General features: G+C 47.3%; 1 long non-coding RNA gene across 1 annotated transcript in view; it reads right to left on the bottom strand.

Annotated features, from left to right (window-relative positions):
• Positions 1 to 16604, bottom strand: part of LOC132498818 (uncharacterized) — a 44628-nt gene extending 28024 nt beyond the window's left edge. The window contains exons 1-2 of the long non-coding RNA XR_009533799.1: positions 16388 to 16604; positions 7460 to 7757 (exon numbers count right to left, since the gene is read on the bottom strand). This is a non-coding gene — a long non-coding RNA (uncharacterized LOC132498818). The remainder of the gene's footprint in view (positions 1 to 7459; positions 7758 to 16387) is intronic.
• Positions 16605 to 16762: the final 158 nt, after the last annotated feature.

The following is a 16762-nucleotide window of genomic DNA, read 5'->3' as shown; positions in this document are numbered from 1 at the left end:
CTTTGAAAAACCATAATGGAAAAGAATATATATATGTATAACTGAGTCACTTTACTGCACAGCAGAAATTAACACAACACTGTAAATCAACTAAACTTCAATAACATTTTTAAAAAATAAAAAATAAATCAAGAAGGAGAGGTTTTTTCCCAAAGACCTGGGGTTATGGAGATACCATTAACTGAGATGGGGAGACTGCAGGGGGCAGCAGACAAGGAGGTAGAGTCAAAGATGGAGATCAGGCTTTGGGGGTTCAGGCTTTGAAATGTGACATCCAGATAGAGATGCTGTGTAAGCAACTGGATATATGGAGCTGGAGTTCAGGGGAGAGGTCCAGGCTGGAGATTAGAGTCTCATATCATCTCTGTGAGCCTTTTGTAAGATTTCCCACACAGATTCCTAAATTAAAACAAGTCCTTTGCGCCCCAGTTTGGGGTGCAGAAAGGAACTATAATGAAAAAACCAAGAAGGATTAAAACAGAGAGAGACCAGCTTTACAGAAGCAGCAGAGGGTTAACAGGCTGGATTATAAAGGTTGACAGGAATGTGCCAGCTGAAGAGATGCCAGAAGGAAAGTTAATGAATTGCCTTCGTTGAAAAGATGAGAATGACATTAAACCAGGATTGCCCTGGAAAACTGGTGATAGCTGGGCGTCTGGCATTTTGGCGAGTTGCTTTCCTGAGATGTGATTTATGAACAAGAGCCAGCACGTGATGTTGTCATGAAAAGCACACGCTCCAGAGAGCTTTCTCTGGGTTTTCATTTCAGTCCCACAATTTCTTTTAACCTAGAACGAGTAATTTAACTTCTCGGCACCTCTGTTCCTTCAGCTGTTAGATCAGAATCACGTGGCTGCTCACTTCCTGGGCTGTTGTGAGAACTCAGTGCTATGACTGCATGAACATTAGCTCTGATGGTGGTTACCTGTCTCCCCCACTTCTCTCTGACTCCATGAGAGCCTTAGATTCGCTCTCACTTACCTCACCAGCTCAAAGCCTAGTGTCTGGGAACAAGTATTTGTGGAGTTGAATTGTACAGAAAAGTGGCACCTTCCATAGCATTAAGGACGGGACTGTCACTACCCAGACTCACCTGTGTCCGCGAACATACTCTCCTCCTCTCCTGCTCTCCTGGGTTAAGCACCCCTGTGTGCCCTGGGTCCTAGCCCCTCTCACCTTCTCAAGAACTGCATTCTAGGGCCTCCCTGGTGGCGCAGTGGTTGAGAGTCCGCCTGCCGATGCAGGGGATACGGGTTCGTGCCCCGGTCTGGGAGGATCCCATATGCCGCGGAGCGGCTGGGCCCGTGAGCCATGGCCGCTGAGCCTGCGCATCCGGAGCCTGTGCTCCGCAACGGGAGAGGCCACAACAGTGAGAGGCCCGCGTACGGCAAAAAAAAAAAAAAAAAAAAAAAAAAAGAACTGCATTCTATTATCCATCTCTCTTCTTTATTTTCAGCCTCTTCTTAGATCATTCCACTCTGCATGTTAACATGCTCGGGGCTCTTCTACTTTTAAAGACATTTTAAAAAATCACCCCTCCACCCCACTGCCCTCTCTGGCTATTTCCTGATCTCTGAGCTTCAGTTCTCAGCCAAACCTCTGTAAAGTAATGTACAGTGTCTCCACTCCTTATTTCTCAAACCACTGCAAAGGGCTTCTACTCAAACTTCCCTTCTCCAAAATGGCTTCCTGCAGGGTCACCAATGACCAATGATTTTGCTAGATCCAGTAGATATTGTACAATCTTCATCTTACTTAACCTTTCAGCACATTCAAGACCCCTAACCATTCCCTCTTTCTTGAAACATTAGACACCTTCCCCTAGTTTTCTTCTTATATTTCGAGTTGACTATATCCTCAGCCTCCCAGGCTGGCTCACCATCCAACTAGCGATTTTTAATACAATGGAACTCCTCAAGAACACACCTTGCTATATACAATGGAATACTACTTAGCCATAAAAAAGAATGAAATAGGGACTTCCCTGGTGGCACAGTGGATAAGAATCCGCCTGCCAATTCAGGGGACACGGGTTCAAGCCCTGGTCCAGGAAGAGCCCACTTGCCGTGGAGCAACTAGGCCCATGCACCACAACTGCTGAGCCTGTGCTCTAGAGCCCGCCAGCCACAACTACTGAAGCCCGTGAGCCTAGAGCCCATGCTCTGCAACAAGAGAAGCCCCTGCTCGCCCCAACTAGAGAAAGCCCACGCGCAGCAACAAAGACCCAACACAGACAAAAATAAATAAAATTAAATCTTAAAAAAAAAGAAGAAAAAGAACTAAATAATGCCATTTGCAGCAACATGGATGGACCTAGAGATTATCATACTAAGTGAAGTAAATCAGACAAAGACAAGTATCATATGATATCAGTTACATGTGGAATCTAATAAAAATGATACAAATAAACTTATTTACAAAACAGAAACCGACTCACAGATCTTGCACTCAAACTTATGGTTACCAAAGGGGAAACATGGGGGGACTTGATAAATTACGTCCCAGGGGACTGGGATTAACATATACCCACTAGTATATATAAAATAGATATAAAAAATAGATATAAAAATAGATATGGGCTTCCCTGGTGGCTCAGTAGTTGAGAGTCCACCTGCCGGTGCAGGGCACATGGGTTCATGGCCCGGTCTGGGAAGATCCCACATGCCGCAGAGCGGCTGAGCCTGTGAGCCATGGCCGCTGAGCCTGCGCGTCCGGAGCCTGTGCTCCGCAACGGGAGAGGTCACAACAGTGAGAGCCCCGCGTACAGCAAAAAAAAAAAAAAAGATATAAAAAAATCCCAGGGGACTGGGATTAACATATACCCACTAGTATATATAAAACAGATAACTAATAAGAACCTACTGTATAGCACAGGGTACTCTACTCAATACTCTGTAATGGCCTATATGGGAAAAGAATCTAAAAAAGACTGGATATATGTATATGTATAACTGATTCACTTTGCTGCACATCTGAAACTAACACAACATTGTAAGTCAACTATACTCCAATAAAATTTTTTTTAAATAAATAACAAAAGCAAACAATTAGCTATAGGAAAAAAAAAGAACATGCCTTCCCACTCTAAATTCCACCCCTAGTCAATTTCATCCACTCACAGGGCTTCGATACCTCCTTCAACACTTATGATTCCCAGTTCAAACCTCTTGTTTGGCCCACGTGGACGTACCACAAGCACCTCAGACCAATATATTCAAAACCGGACTCACTGTCTCCACTCCTCCCCAGACCCAGACCCCCCTCTCACATTCCCTCTCTCATAAGCAGGAAAGTGGGGGTCATCCTTGACTTTCCTGTCATGCGACGCCTATTAATTCTATGAATCCTCGCATGTGGCCAATTCTCATCCTCAGGCTCACCCTCTTCCCTCCGTCGTCCTTGCTGGGAGAATGAAGCACTGACCACACGGCTCCACTGTGACAGGAGAGCTGGGGGCCCCAGTCCAGGTCTCCCTTGGACTCTGCCCTCTGTGCCTCTTACCTCTGCTGATTCTACTCTGTGTCCTTTTGTGGTAATAAACTGTGACCATGCGTATAAGAGCTTTGCTGAGTTGGCAAATCCTTCTAGAGAATTTTGAACCTGAAAGTTGTCTTGGGGACCTCCTGCACATCAACAAATAATCAAATGCTAACAACCATTATAGTCTTAGATGCGAAAGAAATGAAAACGGGAGAAGCATTTTGTTTCTTGTAAGACTAGATGCGTATCCCAAAACCCAGACTGTGCTGACAGTTGTGTTTGGGGTGGGGCGGGGGTGGTGGTGGTAGAAGGAGTAGTTGGTGACTAGAAGCTATTAGGAAGTGACTTTCACATGTTGAAGATGACAACTTTGGAGCTGAAGGCACCTTGCGGAAAGCATCCAGTTCAAGGTCCGTCTCTTGGCAGAAAAGGTGATGGAAGGAAGCCCAGGGACATAAAATGAGTTGACCCAGGACACAAAGCTGGTTCAAATAAATCCAGTGCTCATTGATCATTAGGTGCCAGGCACTCGGCCAGATGCTGAGGAAATTGATTCCCTGGGTTCAAGTAACGCATGCAAGAGGCTTGGGTGGGGCAAGGAGTACAGGACACCTAAGTCACGTTTGGCCGCTCCAGCAGAAGCTGAATGAGAGCTGTCCGCACGCACAGTGGTCCTCAGGCCTTTGCTGCTGCCAGCCTGCCACATCCAGGCACTGTGCAAAGCAGTAGAGGAGGGAGCCCTACTCCCCAGTGTGTGCTAGGGGTACAGCGGGGATAGTGGGGGGAGGCAGGGAGGCGACTTCAGGAGAGACATTCACAGTGACCGGGAAGCTGCCCCTGGGGCCCTGGCCTCCCCTAGCCCAGTTCTCCTAAATTTGCACATTTTGGAGAAGATGGCTTGGTTATTACTGTAGCAGAGAAAACTACTATATCGATACAAGTTGAGTGTGCTTAAGCTTAAGGGCCTCATCACCTGAATGAAGAGGACAGTGACTTTTTTTTTTTAAGATTTTTTTGATGTGGATCATTTTTAAAGTCTTTACTGAATTTGTTACAATATTGCTTCTGTTTTATGTTTGGGTTTTTTGGCCCTGAGCCATGTGGGATCTTAGCTCCCCAACCAGGGATCAAACCTGCACCCCCTGTGTTGGAAGGCGAAGCCTTACCCACTAGACCACCAGGGAAGACCCAACAGTGACTTCTAAAGAGATGAGAGAACCACTGAGGCCGTGAACCAGGCAAAAACCAACTGCATTTAAAACCCAAGGGTGCTGGGAGCTCCATCAGTCAAGGATCACGCTCACTGGTGCCGTCCACCTGCGGCAGGGCGCGTGCGCATTTCTTGCAGGTAGAATCAGGTGACGGAGGAGTGCAGGTCGGGTCCGCCCTCCACACACACAGGTACCCAAGGTGGTTTACAAGCAGGTTGCTGGCTCACTTGGCTTTTGGCTCTGGCTCACAGGGTAGGTAATTAGCGAGACTGTGACTGGAGTCCCGTGAACGGGGACCTGGGGCAGAGGACAAGGTTTCTGAACGAGCAGAATCGCTGCCCTTTCCCCTGGAGTCTAGGGTCTTCCCCAGAGCTCTGGGGGGTGGCGGGACGAGGTGGCGCTGGGAGGAGAAGGGACAGCACCTGCGGGCACCCGGCCAGTGGGGTCCTCCTCCAGGGCTCCTCCTTTCAAGGCCTCTGTAGACTGTCCTGGGGGTGCAGGGACAAAGCTCCACAGGCTGTGGGGTTTGCACAATGGACACTTATTCTCTCACAGTCTGGAGGCCAGAATCCGAGATCAAGGTGTGCACAGGGCAGGTTCCTGCTGCGGGCTCCGAGGGAGACAGTTCCAGGCCTCTCCCCTGGTTTCTGGGGGTTTGCTGGCCATCTGGGGTGCTCACTGGCTTGAAGACTTATCACCCCAATCTCTGCTCGATCTTCATGTGGCCTTCCTTCTCGTTGTGTACCTGTGTCCAAATTTCCCCTCTTTATATGGATGCCAGTCGTGTTGGATTAGGGGCTCACCCTCCTCCAGTGTGACTGCATCTTAACTAATTACATCTGCGGCAGCCCTATTCCCAAATAAGGTCACATTCGGAGTTCCTGGGGGTTAGGACGTCAACGTGAGCTTTGAGGAGACATGATCCAAAGTTCCCTGTTAGGAGCCTTTATGTCCCCCACCCGCCCACTCAGACCTCCCCTCCCTGGTGCAGAGGGGTGGACTTCTGCTCTTCCCCCAGGACGGGTACTGAATGCCGCCCATCACTCACTGCTCCCTTCTCTCATTGGCAGGACCAGCAACGAGAGGACAGAGGACACTGGGCCTCACCTACCAGATAACATTAACTCCTCCTCCCTCAGACCGCCGCTCTCCCTGCGCCGAACACATCAGACCAGGCTGTTCTGGGTGCTGCCCCTCTGCCTGTGATGGGGGTGTCAGGGTTCTGGTGGGAGGTGGGTCCACCAGCTCCAGTCCAGCGGCACCTGGAACTCTGCTCTTCCCAGGCTATTGGGCACTTGCGTGGCCCATTAATAAAGCTGATCCGTACCTTGGTTTTCAGTGGCTCCTTGCGAATCTGTTTCTCAGTTGGTTAGAATCTGACACATTTATTACTCAGTATATATTTAATGAATGGATTAAGCCTTGCTTTGAATACAAATGAGTGTCCGTGCATGCATAAGATTGCAGGGAAGTGGGCAGAAGAGAAAAGGGAGGCAGGAAGCGGGGGAAGGAGAAGAGAGGGAACGCTAAGTATTTACCCCACACCTGGAATCCCCAGGAACCTGCGGGGCCTTAGAAATCACCTGCCTTATGGCTTTAGACACCAAGACTTTAAACTGTGATCGTTAACACCCTCATCATGGCAGACCTCCCCAGCCTTAGGAGCTTCAGAGGTCTCACTCAAAATTGACCACGGCTTTCCCAAACTAGCTTTCATTTCCTCAACCTTGAGGGTCAGAATCGCCCAGCACCTCCCATCTTTTCCTCCCTCCTGTCAAGGTTAGCAATGCTGTCATAAACCAAGGACTGCTGTCTTTTCGCGCCTTCTCTTTCTTAGTGAACTAAATCTACCCCGTCACACACACACATCTCTCAGAATCGGAAGAAGAAAATAATCCTAAATAATCACTCCTAAAAGGAGTGTGAAAGCACTTTTTAAATTTCTTTAGAAATCACATTGCTTTTAGAGGGAGCCTCAGATACCTTCTGAGAGAGTGGGATATAAAGTAACTCAGGCAAAACTTTTTAAGAACGGATTCTCCCAAATTTATCTGAGGAAAGAAATGAGTATTTGTGAACAGTGTACAAAACGCCCAGAAATATGCTGGAGCCCTTTGTCTCAATGGTATGTGACCTCCCCAGCAACTCTTGGAAGCAGACAGTGGTGCCCCATTTAAGAGCTGGATAAAATAATAAAAAGGGACTTGGGGAGATTAAGTGACTTCACTGTTAAGTGATAAAGTTGAAATTTGGGCTTAGCTGTGCCTCATGTTTTCAGGTGCATTGGGCTTTTCCCACTCTAGGAAAATTTCCTCAGCCCCAATTTCCAGGCAGACTCTGGTTCATAAATATGTGTCACAGAAAGTCCTGGCCAAGGCCATGAAAAGAAAAGCAGGGGTGTCATTATATCATCTCCACCTTCTCTGCCCAAGGCTTCACAAAGAAGATGGTTTAATATGAGCTTAACGCTTTCGTTGAGAGTTATTCTACAGGAATGTAGGAAAGGCAAGGGCTGTCCATCCTTCACGTATCTGGTATAGAATGGTCCTCAGTGTCTCCTGCCCCCTCCAATGTAACATCTTCACTGAGAGAAAATTAAGGCCAAATGATTCAGGCCCAACATGAGTTTAGTGTCAAAGGAAGAGGACTTCGTTATATAAGACTCACGCTGACACCGTACTCATAATAATGGGACAGAGTCCAGGCTGCAGAAACAGAGAGACTCTAACATAAAGGACAGTGTCTTAAAGAAAAGCTGATTGCCTTACCACATAACAGTCCCAAGGTCCAGATGGTGAGCCAGGCCCTTTCCAGCTTGTTGCTGTGCTGGCTGCGGGCACCGTCTTCCTCCCAAGGTCCAAGCTGGGTGGTGAGCACATCCACGTTCCAGCTTGCAAGGAGGGAAAAGAGCTCCATTCCGGGCTGGGGTTCGTTGTCTATGTGGGAGATGACCAAGAAGTTGCACCATCATCTCCGCGTGCATCCCTGCATTTGGGCGCAAGGCCACACCAGCAACAAAGGAGACGGGCAGGGCCATCTCTCGCTGAGCCTCACGGCATTCCGTTCCTGCAGAACACGGGGGAGCAGATTGTGGTGGCCAGCTAGCAAACTCCGCCATGGTAACAATCACAGCCCGCAGCTCTGCTCGGCTTCACAGTTGTTAGTGCTTTCATACCCACCACTTCATGTAATCGAGCAATGAACCTCTGAGTAGGTAACATGTACCTCATGTTATGCATGAGAAGATGGGGCCAAAGGGTTAAGGGACTGGGGTCAGGTCTAACCATAGAGTTCTGCTTTGTTTTGGTTTTTCCCCGTGCGCAGGCCTCTCACTGCTGTGGCCTCTCCCGTTGCGGAGCACAGGCTCTGGACACGCAGGCCCAGTGGCCATGGCTCACGGGCCCAGCCGCTCCGCGGCATGTGGGATCTTCCCGGACCAGGGCACGAACCCGTGTCCCCCGCATCGGCAGGCAGACTCTCAACCACTGCGCCACAAGGGAAGCCCAAACCGCAGTTTTAAAAGCACGATGAGAATGGACCCGTATGGTAGAGTCGAAAAGCAAAGCCTGTTCAGTTTGTTTTAGCCACATTTATTCAGCAGTTAATAAGAACCACAGAACTGAGAAACAGGAAGAGAGGGTGGATCCGTGGCCTCAAAGGCTTCATGGCAGCTGGGAGAGTGAAACAGTATTCTCAGTACCGTGTGGTCATGAGGACTGCAGGACAGAAAGACGGACAGTGACATCCAAGGACAGAGAGGATCATTAGGAGTTAGCGAAGACATTGGTGATTTCTGGAGAGTAACAAAAACTAAATGATTTTCCTACCATGAGTGGGAAAAACAGTAACTCTAAAAGTCTCCAGTAGAAAATGGAGAAGGGTGTTCACTGAGGAAAACTAAGGTAGTCAGAAGGAATTATGACTCTCTTATGCCCTGGCCTTATATTCTCCCATCCTACCTTTTATTCCAGCCAGTGCTGGTGTATCCTGCATGTGTACCCTGATGCAGATGTACCCTGATGCGGTTGTACCGCAATGCAGGTGTACCCTGATGCAGGTGTACCTTGATGTGTGTGTACCCTGATGCAGTTGTACCCTGATGCAGATGTACTGATGCGGTTGTACCCCGATGCAGATGTACCGACGCAGGTGTACCTTGATGTGTGTGTACCCTGATGCAGTTTTACCCTGACGCAGGTGTACCCTGATGAAGGTGTATCCTGATGCTCCTGGCCACACTTCTGACCCAGGCATCTCTGGTGTTCTGCCCCAGGGTTGCCCTGACACTACAGTGCAGTACACCTGCAGGAATCTGCCCCAAATTCATGCATCCACAGGCAAGAAAGCCTTGGCCATGGGGCACAGCACCAGCAGACAACTGCTCCCTCACTGTCCCAGGTAGCACCGTCTGAGGCACATTCTACACACTGCTAGGTGGTACCAGAGGACCAAGCCTGTGATGGTTAATTTTATATGTCAATTTGGAGAGTTTTTTGGATGAGATCAACATTAAAATGGTGAACGTTGGGTAAAGCAGAGTGCCCTCCATAGTATGGGTGGGCCTCATCCAATCAGTTGAAGCCTTGAATGGAACAGAGACTGAACTCCCTGAAGCAGAAGTTCTCCAGCAGGACACCTTCAGACTTTGTCTGTACCATCAGCTCTCCGGGGTCTCGAGCCTGCCGGCCAACACTGCAGATTTTGGACTTCCCAGTCTCCATAATTGCAAAAGCCAATTCCTTATAGTAAATCTCTTGGTTCTACTTCTCTGGAGAACCCTGGTTAAGACAGAGCCCCAGAACCAGCTTGAGAATGCACTCTTTATTGGTTTTCCTTTTTCCCTGTTAGACTCCCCCAGTCTCTGGAATCACTCACTTTCCCAAATCAATTAGGTATGTGCATGCCCCTGTCCAGGCTTGCTTTCAGGGGGCTCCTCAGCCAGTATACAATGTTTGCATAGGTATTCCTGAGGGTAATCAGTATACAAGCACACTTATAGCTCAAAGAGAGCCTTACGTGTTTGCTACTTCCCAGCATCCCAAGACCTAGAACCCTGGCTGGGATGCTCAAGTGTGTTGGAACAAATGCTGCCAGCACTTCCCACCTCCCCAAGGAGACTGTGCTGCCTCCACCAAAGCACAATACCTTTTTGTACGCCCCATGCTGCTCAGCATTTGAGAAGTTTTCAAAAGATGCTTGCTGCACTGGATTGAATATTGTATTTTAAAATTTGCCTATGTGTTGTCATGATGTAGATACACTGTGGACCTGTTACTGTTCACGTTATATTATTTGATGAATCCAAATACAAAGGATTCGGCTGAGAACTTCAGCTCTAGTGTCACGTGGGCATGGATTCAAGTCTCCGTTCCTCCGCTAACTGGCTGTGGCACAGCATAATCTCTCTGTAAAGAAATACATGTAAATTTTTCTGCTGAGAGAAATAAGTGTCCACCTATAATTACCTTCCCAGCTAAATGTCAATATAACAATGAGGAAGAGAGGAGGTTTGTTTTTTTCTGAAGAGCCTAAAAGAATACCACGATCAAGATTTTCACTGAAAGAAATACTATGGGATTTATTTCAGAAAGAAAAGGTTTGAAAAAGAGATATAAGAAAAAATGGTAGCAAAGTAATTGGTAACTAACTACGTGGCAACTCTAAATCAGCACCGACTGTTTAAAAACAACAGCAATAGTAAATAATTTGAAGAATATAAAAATGAGCTGGGGCTTCCCTGGTGGTGCAGTGGTTGAGAGTCCGCCTGCCGATGCAGGGGACACAGGTTTGTGCCCCGGTCTGGGAAGATCCCACATGCCACGGAGCGGCTGGGCCCGTGAGCCATGGCTACTGAGGCTGTGCATCCGGAGCCTGTGCTCCGCAATGGGAGAGGCCACAACAGTGAGAGGCCCGCGTACCGCAAAAAAAAAAAAAAGAGCTATAAGTAAAATGATGGACAATAATGATATATAAGACAGGAGTGGGTATGTATTTGGATTAAAGCATTTAAAAGTCTTGGATTTGGACTTCCCTGGTGGCGCAGTGGTTAGGAATTCACCTGCCAATGCAGGGGACATGGGTTCGATCCCTGGTCCGGGAAGATCCCACATGCTGCTGAGCAACTAAGCCCATGCACCACAACTACTGAGTCTGCACTCTACAGCCCATGAGCCACAACTACTGAGCCCATGTGCTGCAACTACTGAAGCCTGCATGCCTAGAGCCCGTGCTGTGCAAGAAGAGAAGCCACTGCAGTGAGAAGCCTGCACACCACAACGCAGAGTAGTCCCTGCTTGCCGCAACTACAGAAAGCCCACGTGCAGCAATGAAGACCCAACACAGCCAAAAATAAATAAATAAAATAAATTTTTTTAAAAAGAGACACCAGAGAGAGATCTCTTTCCTTCTTTCTCTTGCTCTCTTTCCTTCCGCAGCACACCACACACCAAGGAAATGCCATGTGAGGACTTAGTGAGAAGGCGGCCATCTACAAGCCTCAAGAGACTTCTCAACTGGAACCCTGCTAGGGCTTGATCTGGGATTTCCAACCTCCAGAATTGTGAGAAAATAAATGTCTGTAATTTAAGCCACCCAGCTCATTTTGTTACAGCAGCCTGAGCAAACTAATACACCACATTTGGCTCTAGAGAGATGATGATGAATCAGACAAAGCCCTATATGCTTTAGGAGCACACTGTCTACCAAGAAGAGACATCTCATGAAAATACATGATGAGTGCTTCCACCTTGGCCTGGGAGATATGAAAGGCTCCACAGAGCACACATTTGAACCAGGTTTTCAAAGAGGCCCGACCAGGAGAAGAAACAGCAATCCAGGCAGAGAGAACCCCCAGCAAGGTCCGAGAGACTTTAAAAGGCAGATGTATTTGGTGAACACTGAGAGGTTAGCGGGTATAGAGGGCATGACAGGGAACACTGGAAGAGGCTGAAAAGATAGACTGGGGCAAGATGTGAAGGTCCCTGAGTGCCAAAACCAAAGACTTTAAATTTCAATATAAGAAAATATTTATGGGGGCTTCCCTGGTGGCGCAGTGGTTGAGAGTCCGCCTGCCGATGCAGGGGACGCAGGTTCGTGCCCCGGTCCGGGAGGATCCCACATGCCGCGGAGCAGCTGGGCCCATGAGCCATGGCCGCTGAGCCTGCGCGTCTGGAGCCTGTGCTCCGCAAGGGGAGAGGCCTCAGCAGTGAGAGGCCCGCATACCACAAAAAAATAATAATAATAACAGCTCTAGAAAATGTAGCCATTAGTTTTCCTTTTGCATTGAAGCCTGAAATATGAAAATACAAGTCAATGGACTGCAACCTCCAGGACAAAATAAGTCAGGCATTGCGCAAAGTCTCAGGAGAATCCAGCTGAATCCTAGTTTAACATTAATTTTTATTTTTGAAGCTAACTGTGTTGACATTGAGAAAAATGTAGTCTAGAACCTATGAAAAGGCACAGGGATTCTCTGACCCATAAGTAACGTTTCAAAGAGCCTACTGGAAATCATAAGTCTAACTGATCATAAAACTGCTCCAGCCATAACATCACAGTTCTTTGCTTTTAGCTGGAATAACAAGAACCCGGTGAGATTATATTAGTTATGGTAAGGAGGGAAAAACCTCCGCATGTCGGTTACATTTCTGATTAGTAAAGGGAAACTGAATTATCATTTCACAAATACAATCTTTGATAGTAAACAAAATCTTTTAGAACAAGAATCCTATTCGAAAAAAATAATTAAAATCCTTTCAGTGTTTGAGGAGGGAAAACCTCCAAGAAACTTAAAAACAGGGGCTATTGTCTTAATAATAATGATCCATTTATACTGAGCCCTTACTGTGTGCCTTACATCAATGTTCTCCTTTAACGCTCACAACTCCATGAAGGCACTATTACCTTCAGCTCACAGATGAGGAAACTGAGCTCAGAGTTCAATAGCTTGTCTGAGGACACCCAACTGGTATGAGCCATGTTTAAGAATCAAACTCAGGGCTTCCATGGTGGCAGCAGTGGTTAAGAATCCGCCTGCCAATGCAGGGGACACAGGTTCGAGCCCTGGCCTGGAAAGATCCCACATGCCGCGGAGCAACTAAGCCCGTGTGCCACGACTACTGAGCCTGCGCTCTAGAGCCCGCGAGCCACAACTACTGCAGCTCACGTGCCACAGCTACTGAAGCCCGCGCGCCTAGAGCCCGTGCTCCGCAACAAGAGAAGCCACCACAATGAGAAGGCCGTGCACCACAACGAAGAGTAGCCCCCGCTCACCGCAGCTAGAGAAAACCCACGCACAGCAACGAAGACCCAACACAGCCATAAATAAGTAAATAAATTGATTAAAAAAAAAGAATCAAACTCAGGAAAATTAACTCCAAAGCTTGTTCTTAATCACCATATTTCCTATTTTATGCATCTCCCTTCCCTCACTCGGTTGGATAACCTTTGCCTGCCCAACAACTAAAGGAGGCGGACTTTCTACTAGGTTCAAACTCGAGCAAGAGTCTGGGAGGAAAACAAGACTCTTGGTGCCTGTTATACACACATCACCCACCAGACTTCTGGCTCTTAGACCAGGTCTGGGGGAATGTGAATCTTCCAAGAACTCTGTGAATTCCTGTGGCACAACTATTTAAGAATTCCATGCTCTGTGATCTGGTAACGCTAACCCCAAATTCTTCATTCTGCTGCCTTTAGTACTTACCTTCTCTTGACTGTGGAGGTCGTTTTATCAACACCAAACTCATGAAGAACTGAAGAACAGGAAGAGAAAAGCAGTATACGACATCCTTTAAGGCAGTGCATGCTCTCTGCCCATCTGTCCTAACCTTTTTCTCCTATTCTTTAGGTAAAACCTACTCTAGGACAGGGCACAGGTATTGGTCAACAAAGGACCCAAAATAAAGAGAAAAGTGCAATTGCATTTCTGGATTCAAAGAGGTCACTTCAAACACAAAAGAGGTACAAATTTCTATTAGTTGGGGTCTTCAGCAGGACCACTCCACGACAGCAGTCCCACTGCTGGGCTGATGATAGAAAAACACTTCCTTTTTCAATTCCTTAATATTAGGAGCACAGTGTGGTCCTACAGGCTTCCTGTTGTTGGATGTTTTCTGTTAAGTCCAAACAGAGAATTATTCCAATCTCAAGGTTCTCTATCTAAAACAAAGGCCAGGACACAGCTGGAATTCAACAAATGTTATCTTCAAATTTTCCTCATTAGGGTAAACTAGGCTTGAATTATCTGAGACATTTATGACTTGATCACAGTGGCAAAGCTGACACAATGGTGGTTCCCGTCATGGAACTCAAGCAGGAGAAAGGAATGCAAGATTACATTGCCATGAACTCATTCTGAATCAGGTTAAGAAGGTAAACTGATGTGTCTGGTTACTTATTTACTTAACATAAAGATGAAAGTGACCTAACCTGGCAACCATAAAAATCCTCAGAGGTTAAGCAAATTCAAAGAGATTTTTGAAAGGTAGATTTCAGAAAAAACTAGCTAATGCTTTTGGAGGACTATTTCATAAATGAGTGACAAATGGAAGCCAAATTCAGTGGAGGTAGGGGTTGCATACAGACTGCCTTCATTCTCCTGAGTTATAGCCTGTATAAAGCTGTCATTTTAGTAAAGCACTAAAATCCACCACAGTTTTGTGTAAGTCAGCTCAAGTGCTATTGTGCTATTATATGCATAAATCTTTATTTGCATTAGAAAGGCATGAATTACCTCATACTACAATATGTAATTAAGAAATAAATGTACCAGCTCAGCCTTACAAGGTAAATGGATTACTGCAAGAATAAAAGTTGTGATTTTAACTAGCCACATTTCAATGTTGACTATAAGAAAGCCTAGCACTACCTAAGCTGGGTCCTTTATATAGTAAGGACCAGATATTATACAGCAAGTTGTCTAGTAATCACAGTTGCCTGTGAAAAACAAAAATTACCATTCAGTTTCTAAGGCACTAGAAAGTTTGGAATGAATGAGCTTCACAGAGACAGAACCAAACATGAAGATTCACAAACTACTACTCAGAAGGGAACCCAGAAATGTCTGGGATAATGTCTCTCTCAGTGAAGAAAAATAAAAAGGGTTCATTCATTTGGTAACTAGTTGAATGCATAGTATGTACTAAGGATGGTTAGGCAGGAGGTGAGGCTGGGGGTTGGGAGGTGGAATATGGAGAAATGTGGCTAGTGAGGTTTAAGTGGTAAGTACTTAGAACAGCCAGTGTGACATGTGGGAAAGCTGACCTGGGACAGCTGGAAGAGATGAGGGGCCACTTGTAACATCTGTGGAGTGTCCAGCAGTAGGCATTCTATGATTGTTGAAATGAACGATGGGCTGGAAGTGAGACCTGGGTTCTGGCCTTAGCTCTGCCACTAACCAACTGCATAGCTTTGCCAAGTCATGTATCATCCTGAAGGGTATTATGTCTCTTTTTGTAGAAAAAAAAAAAAAACACTTAAGAGCATGCCTCTGGAGATCTCTCTTTCTGTAATACGCTGTCAGTCAACATTCTCCGTACAGTTCGCATTCCATCCAGTTTACAAGGACGGTGTGAAAGATACACAACAATACAGTTCCCTGGCTGGGTATTTATCACGTACATCCTCAGAAAAAGAACAAACACCTGGCAACAACTGTTTTGAAGGTCTCATCCTAGGAGAAGTAAACATAATAGGGGTCACCTTTGTTCTTCTTTAAACCCTTATGATGTGTAATCTAGTACCTAGACAAGTAGTCTTTAACACGCTAGTCAGTCCATGGATAGGCTTTTAGGGAGGACTCACAAACACCCTGAAATTATATGCAAACTGGTTTCCTACATGAATGTATGCACAAAATTTCTTTGCATTTTCAAGTAATCCATAAACCCTTCCCCCCAAAAAAGGTTAATAACCACTGCTCTAAAAATGTTTCTTTTATTTATTTATTCATTTATTTATTTTTATTTTGGGCCGTGTTGGGTCTTTGTTGCTGTGCGCAGGCTTTCTCTAGTTGCGGCAAGCGGAGCACGGGCTCTAGGCGCGCGGGTTTCAGTAGTTGTGGCGCGTGGGCTCAGGAGTTGCGGCTCATGGGCTCTAGAGCGCAGGCTCAGTAGTTGTGGCGCACGGGCTTAGCTGCTCCGCGCACGTGGGGTCTTCCCCGACTAGGGCTCGACCCCATGTCCCCTGCAGTGGCAGGCGGATTCTTAACCACTGTGCCACCAGTAAAGTCCCATAATGTTCCTTTTCTGAGGCAACTTTCCTGCTGAGTTAATAATGGGTCAAATTCCCATAGTGTCCTATTAACCGTTAGGCAAGGAGAGTTAAAGTTGAACCGCTTTGTACAGCTTAATCTACTACTGTACGTGGTATCTGAGATGCTATACTGTAGTACTCAAATAAAAGCATACGAACACAAATCCTGACACTGGACATATGTATTAGTCCCACAGTTTAAAAATGTGTTTGCAAACTTCATCTTCGTTGATCCCGACTAGGTGTGCAAATGGCAAGTTACTTGGCCTCTAGGGGACCCACCACGGAAAGCAAATACAAGGTGGCCGTGGAACGGCGGACGGGTCCGGTTTTCTCATCCACGCCCGCGACCGTCCCTCCCGGTTCCGCAATCCCAGGCCTTCCGAGCATCCGCAGCCGGCGCATCGCGGGCCCCCGGCGCCGAGGTCCCGACGTGACGCTACCTGAATTCACTCACGTCTCTGGGAGTCACGGCCTATCTCTCCTCAGCCCTCCAGCATCATACACGGACACCACGAGCCCCGGCCACGTTCCCTGACTGACCCCACTCTCCCCGGCGCCTCGCGACTCCCAGCCGCGCCCACCACCAGCAGCGACCGGCGCGCGGACGTCTCAAAGGCTTACGGCCGCCAGCACGTGACCAACGCCCGCTAACCCCTGGCCGCCAGCACCGGTTGCCCTAGATGCCGGCGCGTGCAGTGCGCGCATGCGCGTGCGCATGCGTAAAACGGGAGCGCTCCGGCGGCCGTTTCAAAGCAGTTGGGCGCATGCGCCGTGTGACGCCCCTCTGCCGCCGTAGGAGGAGCTGCAAAACCAAG

The sequence above is a fragment of the Mesoplodon densirostris genome, chromosome 11 (assembly GCF_025265405.1).
Source record: "Mesoplodon densirostris isolate mMesDen1 chromosome 11, mMesDen1 primary haplotype, whole genome shotgun sequence".
NCBI lineage: Eukaryota > Metazoa > Chordata > Mammalia > Artiodactyla > Ziphiidae > Mesoplodon > Mesoplodon densirostris.
Note: the sequence above shows the minus strand (reverse complement) of the source record. Positions and strands in the feature narration are given on the sequence as shown.